The 20,665-nt window shown below is 34.5% G+C and overlaps 1 protein-coding gene across 1 annotated transcript in view; it reads right to left on the reverse strand.

The window, feature by feature from the left end:
• Mgat4c (MGAT4 family member C) overlaps nucleotides 1–20,665 on the reverse strand; it is a 302,515-nt gene that overhangs the window by 42,244 nt on the left and 239,606 nt on the right. The window lies entirely within an intron of this gene.

Here is a 20,665-nt window from a genome sequence, read left to right on the forward strand (position 1 = left end):
TTGCCTGGAACACAGTTTGCTATTGAATGTCTGCCAGACTATGTTAACAAGGGTATTCAAAAGAAATCTGCGCAGCTATGATAGAACGGATATGTGAAGAAAATTCTCTAAAAATAACAGGCCTGTAAAATTGTATGCTTTTCCCTTAAGCAAAGGTAGTTTGAGGAATAAATGTTATTATTTTCCAATACTTCTTCCATGTATACATAAAAGTATTATTTACATTTTTTAAAATTCAGTGATACTTTGAATTATTTAGGTACCTCTGAAAACCAAAACTGCTGCTTTTCTGGACTTTGATGCCATGTAAGTATTTTTTCCTTTAGACATAAGGCACTGATCTCCCCAGATCTCCTGACATCTGCAGTAGCTCCTCTCATCTCTACCCAGAAGTGCTGTGATCAATAACACCCTTGATAATTTCCATACACTTCCTATACTCTTTCCTTCTGTAGCTTCTACAGACAGTAAGAATAGTTGCAATTGGAGACTGCCAATTTACAAATGGTAGTAGTAATTTTGCAATTTTCATTTCAATTGAACTCTTTTTCAATATGGGATTATTACTATTACATCACAAGTTTTAAACATCATATGAAACAGCCCAGGACCGACAGTCAAACCAATCAATGGAGTGGGGCAGAAAAGAGGCAGCTTGGAAGGGGCTTAGCTTGGATTCCAAGAAACTTGGAATGCAGTGACAGAATATATACTATCCTATCCTATCCTATCCTATCCTATCCTATCCTATCCTATAGCCACAGTGATTGAATTGTGGGCAAGTATGAGAAATTGGATCACACAGTCTTATGCAGAGATCACAGAGGTGAAGTTCAGATACTGGAAATGACTCAAGTTACCAAGCATAACATGATGCCATGTAATTAGCCTATGTCTCCTCATTCATTCTACTTATTATTATATGTAGTTTAAGAGGCATTTTCAACAGCTTCAGTGTTTTATTATAATTGTCTATGAATATTCTAAAGGGCAAATTCATACATGGAATCTGCTGATATACCCTTTTGTAGATATCATCAACAAGAAATGAGACCTCACTATAGGGACAGGTCCTTAGGAACTCTTTAGAAGCATATGAGAGGTAGAGTCATCTGATAATCTCTCAGATATACTGAGGATAAATATAGCAGGAGTGTACTTAAGAAGAGATACACCATAAATAAGAAGTTCAGTGAAGTAAAGGGTAATGAAGTATATTTTTCACAGATTAAATTGTGCATTTTTCTTTTATAAATGTTTTCATGTAGATAATAAATTATCATTGTAAGAATGCTTCCTACTTATGCAGAGAAATAGAGTATGAGTTGGAAAATAATCCTTTTTCAGACTGATATTTAGCAAACCAGTTTGCATTCTCAATGTGACTTACAAGTTTAATGTATTGTTTGGTCCTGCTATCACTTGTTAAGTGACTATTTCCTTTCTGAGGTGTTTAATGAAAAGAGATGGATTTATAAACATAGTTAGCATTATTACATTTTTGAAATTTTTACATTAATTGCACATATTTAAAGGCATTCTATGATATTTCAATACATCTATGTAACGGAAATGACTGAATCCATATAACTATATCTGTCACCTCCAACACTTGTCAGTTTTTATGGGTTCAGAGTTCTCAAAATCATCCCTATTCACTATTTTAAACTGTGCAGTCAAATGTTTTCAAATATAATTACTCTACTGTGCTATAGAACGAACTACTTCTCGGTAAAACACGATAATATTTTAACATATTAAATGGACTTCACCGTGGACACATTAAATTATCCTTTCTACTCAGCTGCGCCTTCTACATGTCTCTCTTCAGCACCGTGCTCCTTCTTAGTCCCTGATAAGAATTATTCAAATCTCAACCTCTATGATATTTTTTATCTTCTACATATAAGTGAGAATAAGCACATATTTGCCTTTGTTTCTTTTTTTTTGTTGTTGTTGTTGGTGGTGGTGTTGTTTTTTTTTTTTTGAGACAGGGTCTCACTATGTAGTGAGACTGACCTGGAGCTCACTATGTAGCCCAGGCTGGTCTCCAACTCACAGCGATCCTCCTACCTCCTGAGTGCTGGGATTACAGGCATGCACCATCACGCCCAGCACATCTTTGTCTTTCTGTGCTTTACTTATTTTCTGTAACATAGTGCCATCCCGTCCTCTAGTTTCATCATATTGCCACAATTTGAAAACTTTGTATTTTTGTTGCTGATTAGTATTTCATTGTGTGTATTCCTACCTTCTTTCCTTCCTTTCTTTTTTCTTTCATCAAAAGGTTGGTTAATTCTATGCCTTTGTTTTTGCAAGTATACCGCAATTAATATGAACTGTAAGTATCTCTTCAATGTTCTGATTTCCTTTCCTTTTTTAATTTTGATTTTTATTATTTATTTATTTATTTATTGCAACGGGTGGGACTTGCATTTCTGTGGCATCATTTGTACTGGTTTTCCGTTCTTACTTTGAGTTTTCAAAATTAACCTCACTAAATTTTTGTGGATTTGTATTTTATTTATTTGTTTGTTTGTTTGTTTATTGGTACCTGGTATTGAACTCAGGTCCTTCAGCTTGCGTGGCAGGCTGCAGAACCACTGAGCTAAATTATGGGCCCTGTGGATTTTTAATACACTTTTAATTGATATTTTGTATTTTTAAATTATCAATTTGATTTGTTTCTTCTCTGATATTTATTTATTTTTTTCTCTTTATACCTTTCGGGATGGTTTATTATTTTTGTAATTACTTGAATTTGGATTTCATTGTCAAACTATTTATTTGTACCTAGTCTTTTAAATATATACTTGGTGCTATAAATTTTTCTTTTAGCATTGCTTTTGCTGAGTGTCATGGATTTTGGGTATATTTTATTTCCATTTTGATTTGCTTCAATTTTATAAAGTTTTCTTTTTTGGTGTCCGGATTGAACTCGGGTCCTGCTCTTGAGAGATAGGCGGTGGCACCACTGAGCTACATCCCTGGCTCCTTCTAAAGTTTTCTTTTCATTCTTCCTTGAACTATTGCTTACTCAGAAGGACACTATTTGATATTTATATATTTCTATAATTTCCAGTTTCTCTTCTTGATGTCTAATTTTATTTTGTGTAAATTGAAGAAAATACATGACAGGATTTCAATTTCTAAAAAATCTCGCCCAGGCAGTCTTTCAAGTGCTAAAGAGAAAAAGATCTATTCTGCAACTCCTGGGTCCCTTAAATGACTGTAAGTTTCTTTTCTGATATAACGTGAACGCCTATGTTTCCATGTTGATTTTCTATGTTTAGATTTTCTGTCCATTGACAAAAGTCAGGTTTCAGGTTGACATCTCTTATTGCATTGCAGTCTTTTGTTTGTTTGTTTGTTTGATATAATAATAATTACTTTACACATTTTAGTGGTCCAGTGTTAGGTGCATATATATTTATGATTTTTATATCTTCCTTTCATCAAAATATAAGGCCTACATTTTCTTTTTTTATAATTTTTGACCTAATGTGTGTTTTAACTCATGAAAATACAGCTGTTCTTACTCACTTCTGGTGTTCTTTGGAATGTGTTTTCTTCCTAGTTCACTGTTGGGTCTGTGTGCATCTTCCCATGAGCCACGTTTGTGCACAGGATGTGGTTAGATCTTGAGATCTTGCCTTTTCTCCTGTTTCTCAGTCTGCGAGTTCTTTGCTGTTGTTTGCTTGTTTGTTTGTTTATTTGTGATGAGGTCTCACTTTGTAGACCAGGATTGCCTTAAACTCATGGCGATCCTCCTGCCTCAGTCTCCCAAGTGCTGGGATTACAGGTGTGCGCTACCATGCCTGGCCAGTCTATGTCTTCTAATTGGAAAATTTATTTTACTTACATTCAAAGTTACTATTAATATGCAACAGCTTATGCCTCCACCTTGCTAATTAATTTTTTAATTATTTTGTATATCTTTTGTTCTTTTCTTCTCATTGTTACTCTGTACTTTGGTGGATTTCTGAATCAGTAAAATTTGATTTTTTTTCTCTCTTATTTGTGTAGCTCTTATACCAGTGAGTTCTCCTGCATAACAATAGTTTCTCACTTTCAGAACTTCCTGAAGCATTTTTCATAAGACTGGTCTAGCGATGATAAATTCCCACAACGTTTTTATAATCACAGAAAATTTTATTTCTTTTTCATTTCTAAATTTATGACAACTTTGTGGCTATAGTACTTTAACTGACAGGTTTTTGTTCTTCCTTCCAGCCCTCTGAATATATCATTGCATTCTTACCTTTGCCTGTGAATTTTCTGAGGAGAAATAGGCTAATAAGACTTTCCTTTTCAGTAACCTAACATTTTTGCCTTGCTTCTTTTGGAATTCTCTCTTTTTTTATTTTTCACTTTTGACAGCTTTATTGTAAATGTGCCTTTGAGAGAACTTCTTTGGCTTGAGTTTAATTGGAATTCTTTGCGGTTCACGGATCTAAATTGCTATGCATCTCCTAAGCTTTAGATATTTTGGGCAATTATTTTGTTAAATAGCCTTTCTGTGCCTTTCACCATATTTTACCTTTGTGAAGCTCCCATTACACAAATATTTGCTTCTTAACGGTATCCATCTGTCTCATAAATTTTCTTCACTGTGTATTCTTTTTTGCCCTATGAGTTAATTCAAAATATCTGTCTTCAAGCTTAAACTTTCTTTCATCTGTTCTATTTATTTGTTGTGGCTGTCAGATGTATATTTTATTTTATACATTGAATTATTCAGCTGCAAGGTTTCTGTTTTTTTTATGTTACCTGCCTTTGATGAACTGTACATTCATACTCTGAACTTTTATTAATTTCATCGAATTATTTTTATTTTGGTGAACTTCCTTAAGATATTTACTTTGAACTTCTTTGCAAGAATTTCAAGTTTCTTCGGGTTCTGTTCCCAAAACACTTACTGTGCTGTCTCGGGTGTGCCGTGTTTCCTTGCCTTTTAAGTAATTGTGTGTCCCTATGTGGTTGTGGAACTAGGACAACAGTGGGCTTTTAAAGTTATTGAAGCTTCTATTGCAAATAGGAAGAAATGTCTTTCTGTGCATGGATACTAAGGTGCCATTCGGTGTAATGTGTTAGCTGTTATTTTGGGTGGACTTTATAGTGTGGTCTCTAGATGGTATCTTCAGCTATAACCCTTGTGAACAATATCCACAGTTATGTCAGTTGCTAGAATGTCAAGTATTTGTAACTGTGATGGTGTACTTTTTTGTGTTTTGTTTTTTTTCCTGAGTGCAAAGCCTCTCTTTGGCTGTTTATCTGTCAAGGTTTAGGTGCCTATAGGTCCAGGGTATTCCTGTGATTCTGGGGGGTTGGTCCACTGTATAGCACCACAGGCTGTGCAGTGACTTGCCAAGAGATCTGAGCTGAGAAGAATAACTTGTTGGCCCGCGCACAGACTTATATCAGCTGCACCAGTGTATGAGTTCCAAGATCACACAGCACAGCAGGAGCTCAGGTCAGAGGAGCAGCATGTTGTACAACAAGTCCCCTACTCTGTTAGCACAGCCACATGAACATATCTGGGTACCACGACGACTGCAAGCGTCTCCTGTGCAGACATCTGCAGGATCAGTGGATAGGCTGGGAATCTCTAGCCCACCCATTTGCTGTATGGAGAAGCCTACGCTGTCTAAGAGCAGATTTGGGTGGTAGAAGGGTACTCCACTATCCTTTTTGTGTTGTTACCTTGCATCTTTACATGGCTCGGGGATCCCACCATTTCTCTGCTCTTCCCCAGAGTGCTTCCTCTGTCACCCTGTAAAATTGCGCTCGTTTATTCTGTGCTGTAATTCCTTTTTGTGAGGCTGACGACCAATAGACTACACTATTCTGCCACCTTGCTGACATCATTCTAAACAATTCCATAACTATGTAAATATAAAAGGTTTCAAAAAATTTAAAAAATATTAGAGATATGTGCTGTGTAGATTTTCTAAAAATTTATAATGAAATTATCGCATTATTTTAGTTTCCAAAATTCAAATTTATTATGTACTTTAGCATAAAATATATATTTTAATAAATATACATATATAATTTAATCAGGGTAGAATAATGAAATAGTTATAAATTTTGATCATCCTTACGATTTGTTAGTGTAAAGTATGATCCAGTATAAAATGTATAAAGTGAAAAACACGTTGGAAAAAATTTCAAAGTAATAGTAATTGATCAATTAGTCCACAGAGAGTGTAACCTAAAAGCAGTATAAATTTGTGATGATTATGGAACATTTTGCAAATGACAAAATACGAAGAAGTAAACATGAGATCCTTAGTAATGATTACAGATATGTGAATATAGATGCAACAGTTCTCTAATTTGGGTTACATGGGTAACTATAATCATATAATTATTGTCTATTACTGTATTGTGTATTAAATTAAACAGTAAGAATTGTGTATTTTCTGCATTCTTCTCAGGCAATTTCCTCCATGAGCACATAAGCAGATTCAAGAATCAAATCGACCACACTACATCACTCAGCAAAATTTATGGTGGATAAGGAAAACAAAACATGAAAGAAAACGAAAGACAGAAAGATTACCTTTCCTCAAAAATCGATGCTCATCTGAATCTTAAATCATGTATTCTTTTCCCTTCATAACTTTCCTGATGTGACTCTTATAGGAAAAAAAAATGGGTTAAACTGACTGTGCCTCACTGTCGAGAGAAACCTATGGTCAGGGATATATCTAATTCCCAGAGCTTTCATCATTAATATTTTATGAGTCTCACAGATCTGTCCCATCTAGAAGAAAAATTTATCTTTCATTTGTGCAAGCAGTGCCTGCAGAGCAATAGATTTCATCTCTATAAGCTGAGTGGTGAAATGCAAACAGCAGCAGCAAAGGTAGGAGGAAGCAAAGTGTTCACTTGATTTCTTTTCACTGAACTCTGGCTGTACTTTACTGGAGTTGCAAAGTCAGCCAAGCAAAGTGGAGGCTCTTTGAGAAACTGTAAAACGTGTCAGTTCCTTACCAAATTACTTCACCCTATGCCCATATGTTGCTTAAACTAAATTTTAAGTGAGACGATCAGCTACAGTGACTTGTTTCTGTTCTCTTCTGACTTAAACATTTACAAGGAGCTTTGGTAACTGGAATGTTACCTTATTACCTCTGGTAACTGAAACCATTAGTTCATTCCTGAAAATTGTTTTTCAGTGTAAGAAGACTAAGGACAAACTAAGGCACTTTAAATTGAAAAGAGAGGATATTTTGCTTCTCGATTGAGCAGTGCAACAATTTAGTTTACCTAAAGATTCCAGGCAAGTTGAGATCCAGTTTTTCCAACATCATTTATTACCTGCCAAAGATTAAACCCAGGCCCTTATCTTTCACCAGGCACTAAATTAAAATCAAAGTGGATTAAAGATCTAAATATTAAAACAGAAACACTAAACTTGCTGGAAGATAAGTTAGGCAGAACTCTGGAAGACATTGGCATAGGAAAAGACTTTATGAAGAAATCCTCAGTAGCGTGGGAAATAGCAAAAAGAATCAACAACTGGGATCTCATCTTATTAAAAACCTTCTGCAATGCAAAAGAAACCATCAGCAGAACTAAGAGACAACCTACAATGTGGAAAAAAATTTTACCAGCTGCTCCTCAGACAAAGGACTATTATCTAGACTATATAAAGAATACCAAACAATCAGTCCCTTCAAATATAAGGATCTGATTCAAAAATGGACAACTGAAATGAACAGACATTTCTCAGAAAAAGAAGTAAAAGCAGCAAGTAAATATATGAAAAAATGTTCCACATCACTGGTCATTCGAGAGATGCAGATGAAAACAACGCTGAGATTCCACCTCACCCCACAAAGAATGGCTGCTATCAAGAAATCACACAATAACATGTTGGCAGGGTTGTGGGGAGAAAGGAACCCCCTTTTTTTGTTGGTGGGAGTGCAGACTGGTGCGACCACTATGGAAATCAATATGGAGATACCTCAAAGAGCTGGGACTGGAGGGTCCATTTGACCCAGCCATCTCTCTGCTGGGTATCCTTCCAAAAGAATTAAAAGAATCATGTCACAGTGATATATGCACACCTATGTTTATAGTGGCACAGTTTGTGATAGCTAAAACTTGGAAACAGCCCATTTGCCCATCAGTTGGAAACTGTATAAAGAAGATGTTTTTTTTTCTATAAAATGGAATACTACTCAGCCATAAAGAATGAGAAATTAGAGTCACTCATATGAAAATGGATACATATTGAGGATATAGTCCTACGTGAAATAAATAAGTCATCAATGTGTAAATACTGAATAGTTTCTCTACTGTGAAAAAACTGTAATAGTACATAAGATCCTAATGAAATAATTGACAATGTGAAAGTGGGAAGGGTAGAGGAAAGGTAATAAGGGAAAGAAAAAAAATAAGAGAAAATGAGAAAATGGAAATAAAATGTTTGTAAATGGGGAGGAGAGGAGGGGAGGAGGGGGTGAAGGGAGGGCAGGGACAAGGGGAAAAAATGAGAACCAAGACCTGTCATGTAAAGGTACAAGATCCCAGTAATGAATGTAACTGTACTGTCTACCTAGAATGTACCAAAAAACTCAATGAGGAAAAAAAAAAGATTCCAGGCAAGCTCCTCTATGTGCTGATTGTGATTATTTTCTAGGCAATACTCATTCAAAGAAAAGTCAACTAGAAATATTTTAGAATGCACTTTTCAATGTAAGGAAAAGGGAGAAAAGCTCCATAACATTGTTGCTGGCAATGATATATATAAAATCCAAGGGCATAGGTAACAAAAGGAAAAATAGACAGATGGGACTGCATCAGACTCAAAGGCTTCTACACAGCAAGGGACACAATAAAGAAAGTTAAAAAGACAACCTGTGGGAGAAATATTTGCAAATAATTTATGTGGTAAGAAGTTATGTATCCCAAATATTTAAGAAGCTTAATGCAATAAGAAAGCAAATAACTCTTGAAAACTGGGCAATGTCCTAAGTAGATATTTTTCAAAGGTATATATAAAAAATGCCTAACAGGTATATGAGAAAATGTTCCACATTGCTAATCTTTAGGAAAATACAAATCCAAACCACAATGAGATACCACATCACACCTGCTAGAATGGTTATTGTCAAAAATAGAAGAAAACAAATGTTGGAGTATGGGGAAATCCACTGCACACTGTAAGTATAGCACTTTAGTAACAGAAAGGGTGGTCCTCAAAAAAATTTAAAAAATAAATAGAACTACCTTATGATCTAATAATCCTGCTACTGGGTATATTTCCAAAGGGAATGAGGTAAATATGTTAAAAAGACATCTACACTGCTATGTCATAGCAACAATATCCACAATAGCCAAGACATAGAGTCAACCTAATTGTCCATTAGTGGATAAATGGGTAAAGAAAATGCTTTATTGACACAACAAAATAATGTCCAGCCTTGAAAATAAGAACTTGTAATTTTCGACAACATGGATGAACCTAAAAACCATTGTCAAAGTAAAATAAACCAGGCACTGAACAGGATTTCATTCATTTGTAAAGTTAAAAATATTGAATTCATAAAAGTGAAGAATGGAGAGCTGTTTACCAATATCTTGAGTGTGGCTAAAGGGTTGAGAATATGTTCCTCAGTGCATGCAAAATGTACCAATAAAATTAATTTTTAAAAAGTCAATTACATAGAAGGAATAATTTCACAAAACTATTTAACAAGATTACCACAATAGACAAGGATGCATTCTATGCTTGAAAATTGCTAAGAAAGTAAAACCGTAGTGAGGTAATGTACATGTTAATTAACTTGATTTGTCAATTCCACATATAATAAACATGTTGTACTTGAAAAAATATGTAGATAGTTTCTATTTTTAATTTAAAAGTCAGTTGAGTAGTAAAACAATAACAGCAATAACACAATCCTGAATCACACTGGGCTTCTGTCTGCTAGGTCTACCTGCTCTACAGGAACAACTGGCATCATTGCAAGCTACATGTGATTTCTTCAGGTGGGTGAAGAAACAATATGGCTTTTATTTGTTTGTTTGTTTGTTTGTTTTTCTACCGGGGCTTGAACTCGGGTCCTTGAGCTTGCAAGGCAGGCCACGGAACGACTAAGCTAAATCCCTGGCCCTAGACACAATATGTTGAGAAATGTGTTTAGCATATAATTGAAAAACCTCAATTTTGAATGAGCATTTTTCTTCACCAAACAATGTAGAATTAAAAATTACACGCAGCAACTGATTTGTTCCTTAGGGACCTTTATTTGAATTTTTAATTATATGTGGTTATTTCATAACTTTCTTATATCCTAGAATATATATCAGATTATGTGTACATTGGCGCAGAACTTACCCTCAGGGTCTTGTAGACTACTGACATGCAGTGTATCTTCAATAAAGTCTTTGAAAAATATTAGAATACTGTTTTCATCTGCATCAGTGTCTACAAAAATGCTCTAGAGATAATCCTCAATAATATTTGGGGTTAAGACTGCTTATTTATTCAAACTACAGCTACTGATCCTCTATTCCCATAAAATACTGTGTTAGAAATTGGCTGATACTAACATATCTAAGATTAATTTCTGGGCCTCAGAGAGTTACCATCTATTCGGGGGAATAAGACAGTTGTTTGAAAATAATGTAAAATCAAAATATTAAATGACAAGAAATCACTAATGTTACTGATAATGGAGAACAACATGAGTAAATACAGTACACTGAAATCAAAAGACTGTACAGGGGCTGGGGATTTAGCTCCACTGTACAGTGTTTCTGCTGCCTGCCTTGCAAGCTCAAGGTCCTGAGTTCAATCCCTGGTACCAAAAAAAAAAAAAAAAAAAAAAAGAATCAAAAAGACTGTACAAACATCAACCATACTATTGATGCTGTTGAGAAAGAAGCCACTTCGAGGGACTGACAAGACTTCATTCATCTGTAAGAACCATTTAAAGCTGTCTCCTTTAAAGAGCTGCCTATTTCATTTTTTGCTGGAAATCTACACAGTTCCCATGAATGGAAATGTTTAACGGTCAATACTCATGTGATAGAATATTCCAGAAGTATATGAGAATGTTTCTTTTCTCACACTGGCTAGCAGCTTGGTCCTTCCAACTTTTCAAATCTTTCACAAATAAGATGAATAGGAACATGGAACAGGATCTTTGACTGTGGTTTAAGTACTTTTCAATAATCTTTTCTCCTTACCCTAAAAATCAGTCATTTTACTTTTCCCTGATTGTCAGATAATTTACCCAGGTGCTCACCATCTTTATCCAGGTTACACAATAGAAGTAGAACTGATAGCAGCTATTTTTAGAGAAAAGTAACCATTCATCAATTCTTTTTCTCTAAACCAAATCAGGATTAGTTATTACCTAGCAATGGCTCACTTATGCTACAACTTTCAAAGAGTAAGCTTTTTTTTTTTTTCCTCTTTAAAAATACCCCAGCCATGCCAGGTATGGTGGAGTATGCCTGTAATCCCAGCACTTGGGAGGCTGAGGCAGGAGGATCACTGTGAGTTTGAGACCAGCTTGGGCTACACAGTGAGTTCCAGGGCAGTCTGAACTACATAGTGAGACCCTGTCTCAAAACAAACAAACAAACAAACAAAAAAACAAAGCACCCCAAAAATACTCCAGGCATTCTTCAGGATAATTTTAATTAACTCTTTATGTACTAAATCCTTTATTTTACTAATAATTCCTTCATTTTAATATGTTATATTTATTTTAAATTGAATTTGACATCAGTTTGAGAAAGCAATATCATTTTAACTTTAAAAGGATATACTGTATTTAAAATGAAAAATGCAGTTAATTAAAAAGCATAAAAATTAAGAGTCAAGGAAGCAAATACAGGATAGTAAGATTTATAAAAATCTCTGGATTTTCTTGATTTGAAAATCAAAGTGTTTTCATTAAAACTAATATCAAAGTAAATAAATTTTTTCACCTCAGTAGATAATGTAGAATTTCTATTCAACAGAGAATTCCTCAGGCCTCAAAATTCTCTAAATTTGCAGATTCCATATAACATATTTCTGAAAGTGTAAACTTTAATTGTTTTTCATCATAATGATTAAGACTTTGATACTTTTGTATAGGATTACTCATTGTTCATTTTCCATTTCTCCTCTTTCATCCAAAACATCAATTATACTAGGTTGAGTTTCTTACAACTAGTCACTTTTTTTCTTCTTCATTCATGTCACTCACATTGATGCGTTGGCTTTTTTTAGGACCTTTTTTCCTGAAATAACATATTTTTGGTTATTTGTTTTTTATTTCCTTAGTGATGCTTTTCCTTAATTTTAAAATCAGTTTCTTAATTTTAAAATCACTTTCTCAATTATTATGGCTTATATAAAGACTAGTAGAATTTTTAATGGAAGTTAAAGTGTGAGAGGTGGGAATATACCTAGATTCATTCCCTTGAATACATATTTGTTGTGTATTGGTTTGAAGCCCTAGTGTTTGCATGAATAATCACTGTGTGATGTGAACTTTTATTGTATTTCAATCACTACTGAGTAATGTTCAATATACAGATTTCAAGATGAATCATATACTCAAGATTAGAAGGCCAGGAATTCACTGGTGCATTTCAGGCTAGATTCTGAGTAACATCTGAAATTGGTCTTTAGTGATATAATGGCTCTATAGGCTAGGTTTCCTATTGCGGGGAACAGGGTACCTAACACCCCTAATTTAAAGGAAGATAATCTAACTTGGCTATCAGTTGTAGGAGATTAATCCCAGAGACAAATGTCTTCAATGCAAGAATGTCATGGTAGCAGGACACAGTGGAGTTCATATACTTACTTCATGGTAAGAAAGCAAAGCAAGATTGAAAAACACCAGAAAGGAAGAGATCAGGGACTTCTTAATACCTAAGGTGATTCACCCAGACATATCCAGAAATGAGCTTTACTAATTGCTTACCCACCTCCCAAGCCAATGAAGTTGATAATTAAGCTTAACACTCAATGGCATATAACAATGACAAAAGGAAAGGTTAAAAAAAAAAAAAAGAAAAACAAAATAATTGTGCATTTTCTCACTATCTATCTGGCAGTTCTTTTCTAAACTTTCAGCTTCTAAGGAATGTCCTGTTTACACAGCATCTACCCTTTGGGTCTTACCAATACATATTTATCCAATTAGAGAAGTGAGTTAGATAACTCTGCTGCCAAAATAATGTCCTCCAATGATAACTTAGTCAGATCACTCTTAATCCTGATTGCTTTATTGTTTTCTTATTTTCTGTTTTTTGTTTTTGTTTTTGTTTTTTTGTTTTTTGGTACCAGGGATCAAACTGTGGAACTTGTGCTTGAGAGGCAGGCAGCAGAACCACTGAGCTAAATCCCTAGCCCTTCTGTTTGTTTAAATAAAAATTTCAGTCATATATTTTTCATCAAGAATTCTTTGCTTATTTATTTCACTTAGGAGTATATCTTCAATATGTATCCATTTTCCTATGAATGAATCTATTTTCTCATTTTATGGCTGAGTAACATTCCATTTTATAAATAAGCCACACATGTGTAAATACCGAATGGTTTCTCTGGTGTGACTAATCTGCAATAATACATAAGATCCTAATAAGATTACTGACATTTAGAAATGGGAAGAAAGGAGCTAAAGGTGTAGGGAAGGTGGGATGGGTAGGGGAAGGGTGAAAAGGGAAAAGAAAAAAAATGTAAGATAAAGAAAAGATGGAAATAAAGTGTTTGTAGATGGGGAGGGGAGGAAGGGATGAAGGGAGGGCAGGGGTAAGGGGAAAAAGTAAGAATCAAGACTTGTCATGTAGAGGTACAAGATCCCAATAATGAATGTAACTGTACTGTATCCCTACAATGTACCAATAAACTCAATTAAAGATGAAAAAAAATAATTCTTTGCTGCAGTCTCATTGAACACCTGATACTTTTCAATCATACTTCATGTGGACTTTCAGCTTAGTACTTTGAGCAAACTTGGATCTCTCTTCCTGAGACTATAGTCAGAAAACCTAAGTACATCATATTGCTGTCATTGTGTGGATGGCTGTATCTTCTCAAAGCTGTGAACACAGAACAAAAATCACAACATGCCATCTTTGTGTCTTAAATGAAGTAATAACGTGGCAGTTTCCCACTAAAAAGAATTTTCAGGAGCAGGTTTTTAATTTAACAAGATTTCTCTGGTTGACAGGATTTTGAATCTTTTCAATTAATACTTGAGAAAATATTTTTAATTTGGTAGTCCCTTCTGCACCTCTTAAACACTATACACTACTACAGGTTGATTTAAAAGGAAGGGATTTCTAAATCGAGGTTTCTAAATCCTACATTACCTGACTTCTTTACTTCAATATTACTTAGACTTTTGGTTGAAAATTTATAAGAGAAAAGATACTATTAATGAAATGTATATTTAATTAACAGTACTTTTTGTCTAGATATTTTTTGTTATTAATGGGATTTGTGGACTGAATTGTCCAGAAAATTATAATATTCCTCATAGCACTTGATTCACATATATGTGATCATCAATCTTCTGGAAAAAGGAGAGGCAGTACAAATCAAAATGCCTCATCAGAAAGATGACTGTTCCCTTTCAGAACATTTCTCTGAGCAGTTTCTGTAAATGGTATAAATCCCACAAAATGTATAAAAATATTTTACATTGTGCCAAATAAAATATTCAAACTCTGCATGAATTCTCTCAGCAAGAAAATGCTAATACTAAAAAATATGTTCCCTAGTGTTTCATCTTATATTCAATAAGGTTTAAAATCATGCTTTCCACTTTAAAGTTAAATCTGAAAAATGCTTGAAATAGTGTTGCCATGAATTCTTACCATACTCTTTACGAAGGAAGCATAGTAACTTTTGATATTATCCTTATTTTTCATACTTGAAAAGTAGGATCACAAAAGATTTGGTAATTTTTCCAAGGCAAAGTATCTATCTTCTAGGTCTAAAATGAAATTAATTTAAGATAAATACTGCAGAAAAGTGTGATTATTGTTGGACATATAGTTTCTTTATGATGCCAATGAAAAGATAAACTTTAACAAAATATGGTTAAACATCTAATTTAATATTTCATTCATTTTTTGTTGTTTTATGTTTGTTTGTTTGTTTGTTTGTTTGAAACAGGGTCTCACTGTGTAGTTGAGACTGACCTGGAGCTCACTTCACAGCGATCCTCCTGTCTCAGCCTCCTGAATGCTGGGATTACAGGCATGGGCCACCACACCCAGCTTTTTATTAGTTTTTTACATGTAAAAACATTCCATTTTCTTTTTTTTGTATTCTTTATTGAGTTTATTGGTACATATTAGGTATACAGTACAGTTACATTCATTGTTGGGATCCTGTACCTTTACATGACAGGTCTTGGTTCTCATTTCTTCCCCTTGTCCCTGCCCTCCCTTCACCCGCTCTTCCCCTCCCCATTTAAAAAAACTTCATTTCCATTTTTTCATTTTCTCCTATTGTTTTTCTTTTCCCTTATTCCCTTTTCCCTACCCTTCCCAATTTCCCTACACCGTTAGCCCTTTTCTTCCTATTTCACATTGTTAATTATCTCATTAGGATCTTGTGTACTATTATAGTTTATTCACACCAGAGAAACTATTTGGTATTTACACATGTGTGACTTATTTATTTCACTAAGGAGTATAACTTCAAAATATAGCCATTTTCCTATGAATGAATCTAATTTCTAATGTCCTCAAATGCTCCCCAATCCCAATCTTACTAAAGGATAGTCTTAAATTTATAAAAGACATATACACAGAAGTACATGTTAGTTTGGAGAATACAATTTGATTTTTTAAAATATACCATTTTACATGAACAACTTATTCAGTTCATATGACCATGATTTCCTTTTTCCCGGAAGATCTAATGTATCTTCTTAATGCTGACACTAATGCTTTCTTCATCAACTATTCATGTCTCTGTTCATTTATCATTTGTTGATTTTCTCTACCTACAGAAGAAAACAATTCACTTGAGTACTGGGTAGAGGTCTGCCTTTCCACTTCCTTTCTGCTGGCTGGAAATATATTTTTCTCCTTTTGTTTTGACACAAAGAGGTCCATTTTACCCTCCACAAGATATCCTATAAGAGCAGATGGGCGGTATATAACTCTTCAATATGATGCGGTCTGCATGATTAAGAAAGGGTCTATCCATGTTACAAGGTGCATTAGACACATTTTCTTTCCTTTTTTTTTTTTTTAAGACGAAACCAACTTCAAATTGAAATTTCAATTTGAGCCAATTCCAATGGAACAACATGAGAAAGGTTCTTGCTCCTCTCACTTGACTTCTCTTTGTACCAAGAATGCCTGATATCTGCTCTCCCACTGGGAGTGTACCACCAAGTACAATCAGCCGTCCAAAACTGACCAGGGGACTGGGGCACAAAGCCTTATCCAGAGTGAGAATAGAAATGAGCCAATGGGGCCAGGGATTTATCTAGTGGTTCTGCTGCCTGCCTCGAAAGCTCAAGGATCCAAGCTCAATCCCTGGTACAAAAAAAAAAAAAAAAAAAAAAAAAAAAAAAAAAGAGAAGAGATGAGAAGCAAAAGAACAGGCACAAAGTATTTTCTCTGGAAACAGTTATTTCATTCGTCATTCCTTAGGTGTGGAGAGGGAAATGTGAAAATATGGCTATCTTTCATTAATCTTTTGGATACACAGGTGCCTCAGTACTCAACGTTGACTGTTTCCAGGACCATGAGTCTGACGAGGATAAGTACCCAGCAAATCGTTTAGGACAGTGAGTAATGAGGCAAATGACAAGGACATGTTCTACCTTTCCCATCAGGTACCAAACAAGCATCAGGACAACATGTTCCAATCAAAATGGGTGGAGGGCCAAATTTAATGAGTTTCAAAGCAATCAAGTGCCAAAGAAGGGCTAAGCAATACCAGATTAGAGCTAAAGCTACTTCTTTTCCCAGAGAAAGTAGAAACCTTAGAATACGACATATCTCTATAATTTAAGGCCCCAATGAGCCTTCTCATACTCAAAGGTGACCTCCAAAAAGATTAACTTCTAAATTATCAGTCCACTACAAGATATGGCTATTATTATTTTCTATTATAGCTTTTCTGAGGGTCTCCGCAGCTTTTTATTTGCACATATAAATACCTGAAAATTGATGTGAAGTTCAAGATATTTCAAAATAATTTTATGAATTTTTAGAAAACAGAAATGACCTGCAAAATTTTAAATCTACCTAGTATTTCAATCATGCAAATTGCCTACTATAGTTTACATTGCATTTGACTATTTATTCATCTCCTGAAGCAGTACTGTGGTGCAATACAACCTTAACAGCTGTACAAAGTGAAAATAAATGAAGTATGTAATCAAATCATGTTAATTATAAAATCATATCTTAAAAATTGTGGTTCGAACTAACATGGAATTGAGCAAAATACAATCACCTGATTCAGAAAAAGATTCACTTGTAGAACTCAGCTCAAGAGGAGACTCATTTCTTATTTCAGGAAGTGTTGCAGGGACTTAAACCTTTGGTGTGGGCTAGGAAAACAGGAAAATTTTATAGGTGGACTGATATTTCCTAATGCCATTGAAGAATACTACTGTGTAGGGAAATCCTACTCTGGGATGTAAAAAGGATAGAAGAGACTTGTATGCTTAAAATTTGGACCAGTTTTGAAGGCAAATCTTCTTCTGCTGCTGAAGTGCTTTAGGGTTAAAAACAGCCACTCATTTCTTTTATTTTCCTGAAGGGTCATCCATTTCTGGAATTTGGTCACTTAGTGTCTGCAGTTCTCTGAGCATTTAAAAGTACAACTTTGTAGTGTACCTGGTGTTTTCTTAATTCTTATCTTTACAAATTTTCTCCCCACAGATCTCTTCTTTTTCTCTTGAATGGAGACAATCTTGCCTGCAAATATAGAAGCTCAACTCCAAGCTGTTATAATGCAAATTCAGTCCCCCAATACTGCATTCATTTGGGAGCAGCCATGATCCACAAGAGATTGGGCTAATCGTGATTTTGCAAATTAGAAAATATTAAAGTCTATCTAAACATGTTAGATGTACTTACTATGTATCTTTGAAAATTCATAATTGTATCGGAAAATCTTATTCTCTATGTATATTATGGCCCTGGAGCGATTCTTTATTGATGTCTACTCTATTCTTCCATCCCGAAGACCAATTAGAATCACTTTCAATTCTACCTTAACATCGATATCTAATTCATCAGGAAATCATGATGGCCTAATGTACAAAACACGTCCCTTAAATAATCATGCCTCACTAAAAGCACTGTGTTGGTCTACACTGCTGTCATTTTCTTTATCCTAGGTTTAACTAACAATATTCTTTAAACACATCGGTATTTACTTATTTTCCTCAGCTTGGCTCCTCGCTTTAATTAAATAAAGTAGCCTGAATACCTGACAATGAAAGTCAGACAATGATTTCCTCTATACAAAATCTCTCTTCTTAAGATATCTTCTTATCTCTCTTCAAATGAATGCAGTGAAATGAGGGATCTTTCTTGATGGGGCCTCTGCCCTGACAGGACCTCCCATTCCTGTTTGGTAGCAAGCACACTTCTCTCTTGGGTGGTGACTATGTTTATAAGGATCCCATATAGGAACTTTGGGCATTGCCTCGCCTTGCCTTCCCCCGTCTTTTCCCGTTCTCTTTCCTTTCCTTTCGTTTCCTCCATTCCCTTCCCTTCCTTATCTTCCTTTTTCCTTCCATCCTTCCTCCCTCTCTTTTCTCCTTGTAGCTCTCTCCTTCCTCTCCTCCTTCTCCGTCCTTTTCCTTCTCCTTCTCCTTCATCTCTCTGTCTCTAAGTCTCTTTCTTTCTCTTCCCTTCTCCCTCCCCGCTTCTCTCTTTCTTCCCCTAAATATTCCCTTTTGCCAGCGCCAGCACTTACATGTTCTCAAGTTACTGTACAAATAGAATCTCATTAAAATCCAAACAAACCCTTGAATTGCAACTTCCTCCCTCAGAGAGGCAGTCTAGATTCTAATATCTCTAAACTCACTTTTTAATATTTTCTGTAACGTGTACCATCTGCCAATAAATTACATAATTTACTTGTCTATTATTTATTTTCTGTTTCCTTTTACTAGATTACAAAGTGTACGAGAACAAGAATCTATTTAACTCATGGTTTGCAAGTATTTTGTAATAATGGATATAAAATATTTGTTGAAAAAAGGAACCAACAATGAGGAAAAGGCAGTAAATGAATCTATTTCTCACTTAGAGATTTAACCAAATGTTCAGCAAAAAATGTTTTCCCTGAATTTCATCTTTAGTGTAAGCTAATGAATCATAACAAAAGTTAACTTGTTGCTACTTTTTTATGTAAATGACGGTAGATTTTAGGAGTATTTTGGTTCTTAATATCATTTTTAATACACTGAACTTTGAAACTAAATTTGCTTCTAGAGATACTTCTAGAAAAATAATTAAGATTTACTAGAATATATAGGGTTATATTTAAGAGGACACACAAAGTAGTAGAGTGTACCATCTGCATCGGCAATCAGACTTGGAATCTCAATTTTGCTTAATTTCTAATAATTCAGTTAATTGCAGTTTGAGGAAGCGGATTAAACAAGTAAATTCATTATATTTTTTCAAAACCCATTCAAAAACAACTACCTAGTTTGTCTATTTAAGAGGATGTAGCATCCCTTAACAAGTACGTATGAAATCTAGATAGTGATGTATACTATTGTTCTCTTTTTTTCACCGCTATTAGTGCTGGTTTGTATTACACAATGATTACGCTCACCGCAGAGAACTAGTTCATGTATTTAACACTTTTCAACTCCCTTCTCCTTCCCCACTTGCCCTTTTGCTTTTTCAGCAACAGATTCATTTGTCTTATAAGATCTTTTAACGTTAATTATTGTATATACAGATTGTAAACCAGACTAATACTACTGTTCTTTAAATTGTAGCTAAAGAAATTCCAAGATCATGAATCAAAACACAGTCCCAAGGTAAATTTTCAAATTAATATTACTTTTAAATGCGAAGTTAAGGAATAGAAAACATGTCATAACAAAACACATTACAAGGAAATAACCATTATGTTGCAAACATTGTGAAGATTCCACAGCCGAAATTTTTGGATGTTAGGAAGGTGACACGGTATCGTGGAAATATATGAAGAAACCGAAATTATAGTTCTAAAAATGAAGCTCAAGGCTAAAAATGATAATTCTAATAATGAAAAATAAAAATGGAATGGATATTAAAAAGCAAAATTCAGAGCAATAAATAAAGATGAAAGATTTCATTAAGGTTGATCCAAAAGCTATAATAGTACATAAGATCCTAATGAGATAATTGACCATGTGAAATAGGAAGAAAAGAGCTAAAGGTGTAGGGAAAATGGGAAGAGTAGGGGAAAGGTATTAAAGGAAAAGAAAAAAATAGGAGAAAATGAAAAAATGGAAATGAAGTGTTTGTAAATGGAGAGGGGAGGAGGGGTGAAGGGAGGGCAGGGACAAGGGGAAAAAAATGGGAACCAAGACCTGTCATGTAAAGGTACAAGATCCCAATGATGAACGTAACTGTACTGTATACCTAAAATTTACCAATAAACTCAATAAAAAAAAAGGATTGACCCAAATTTTTTTGAAGAAGAAAA

Source organism: Fukomys damarensis, unplaced genomic scaffold, assembly GCF_012274545.1.
Source record: "Fukomys damarensis isolate Sample0158 unplaced genomic scaffold, DMR_v1.0_HiC HiC_scaffold_15, whole genome shotgun sequence".
In the NCBI taxonomy this organism is placed as follows: domain Eukaryota; kingdom Metazoa; phylum Chordata; class Mammalia; order Rodentia; family Bathyergidae; genus Fukomys; species Fukomys damarensis.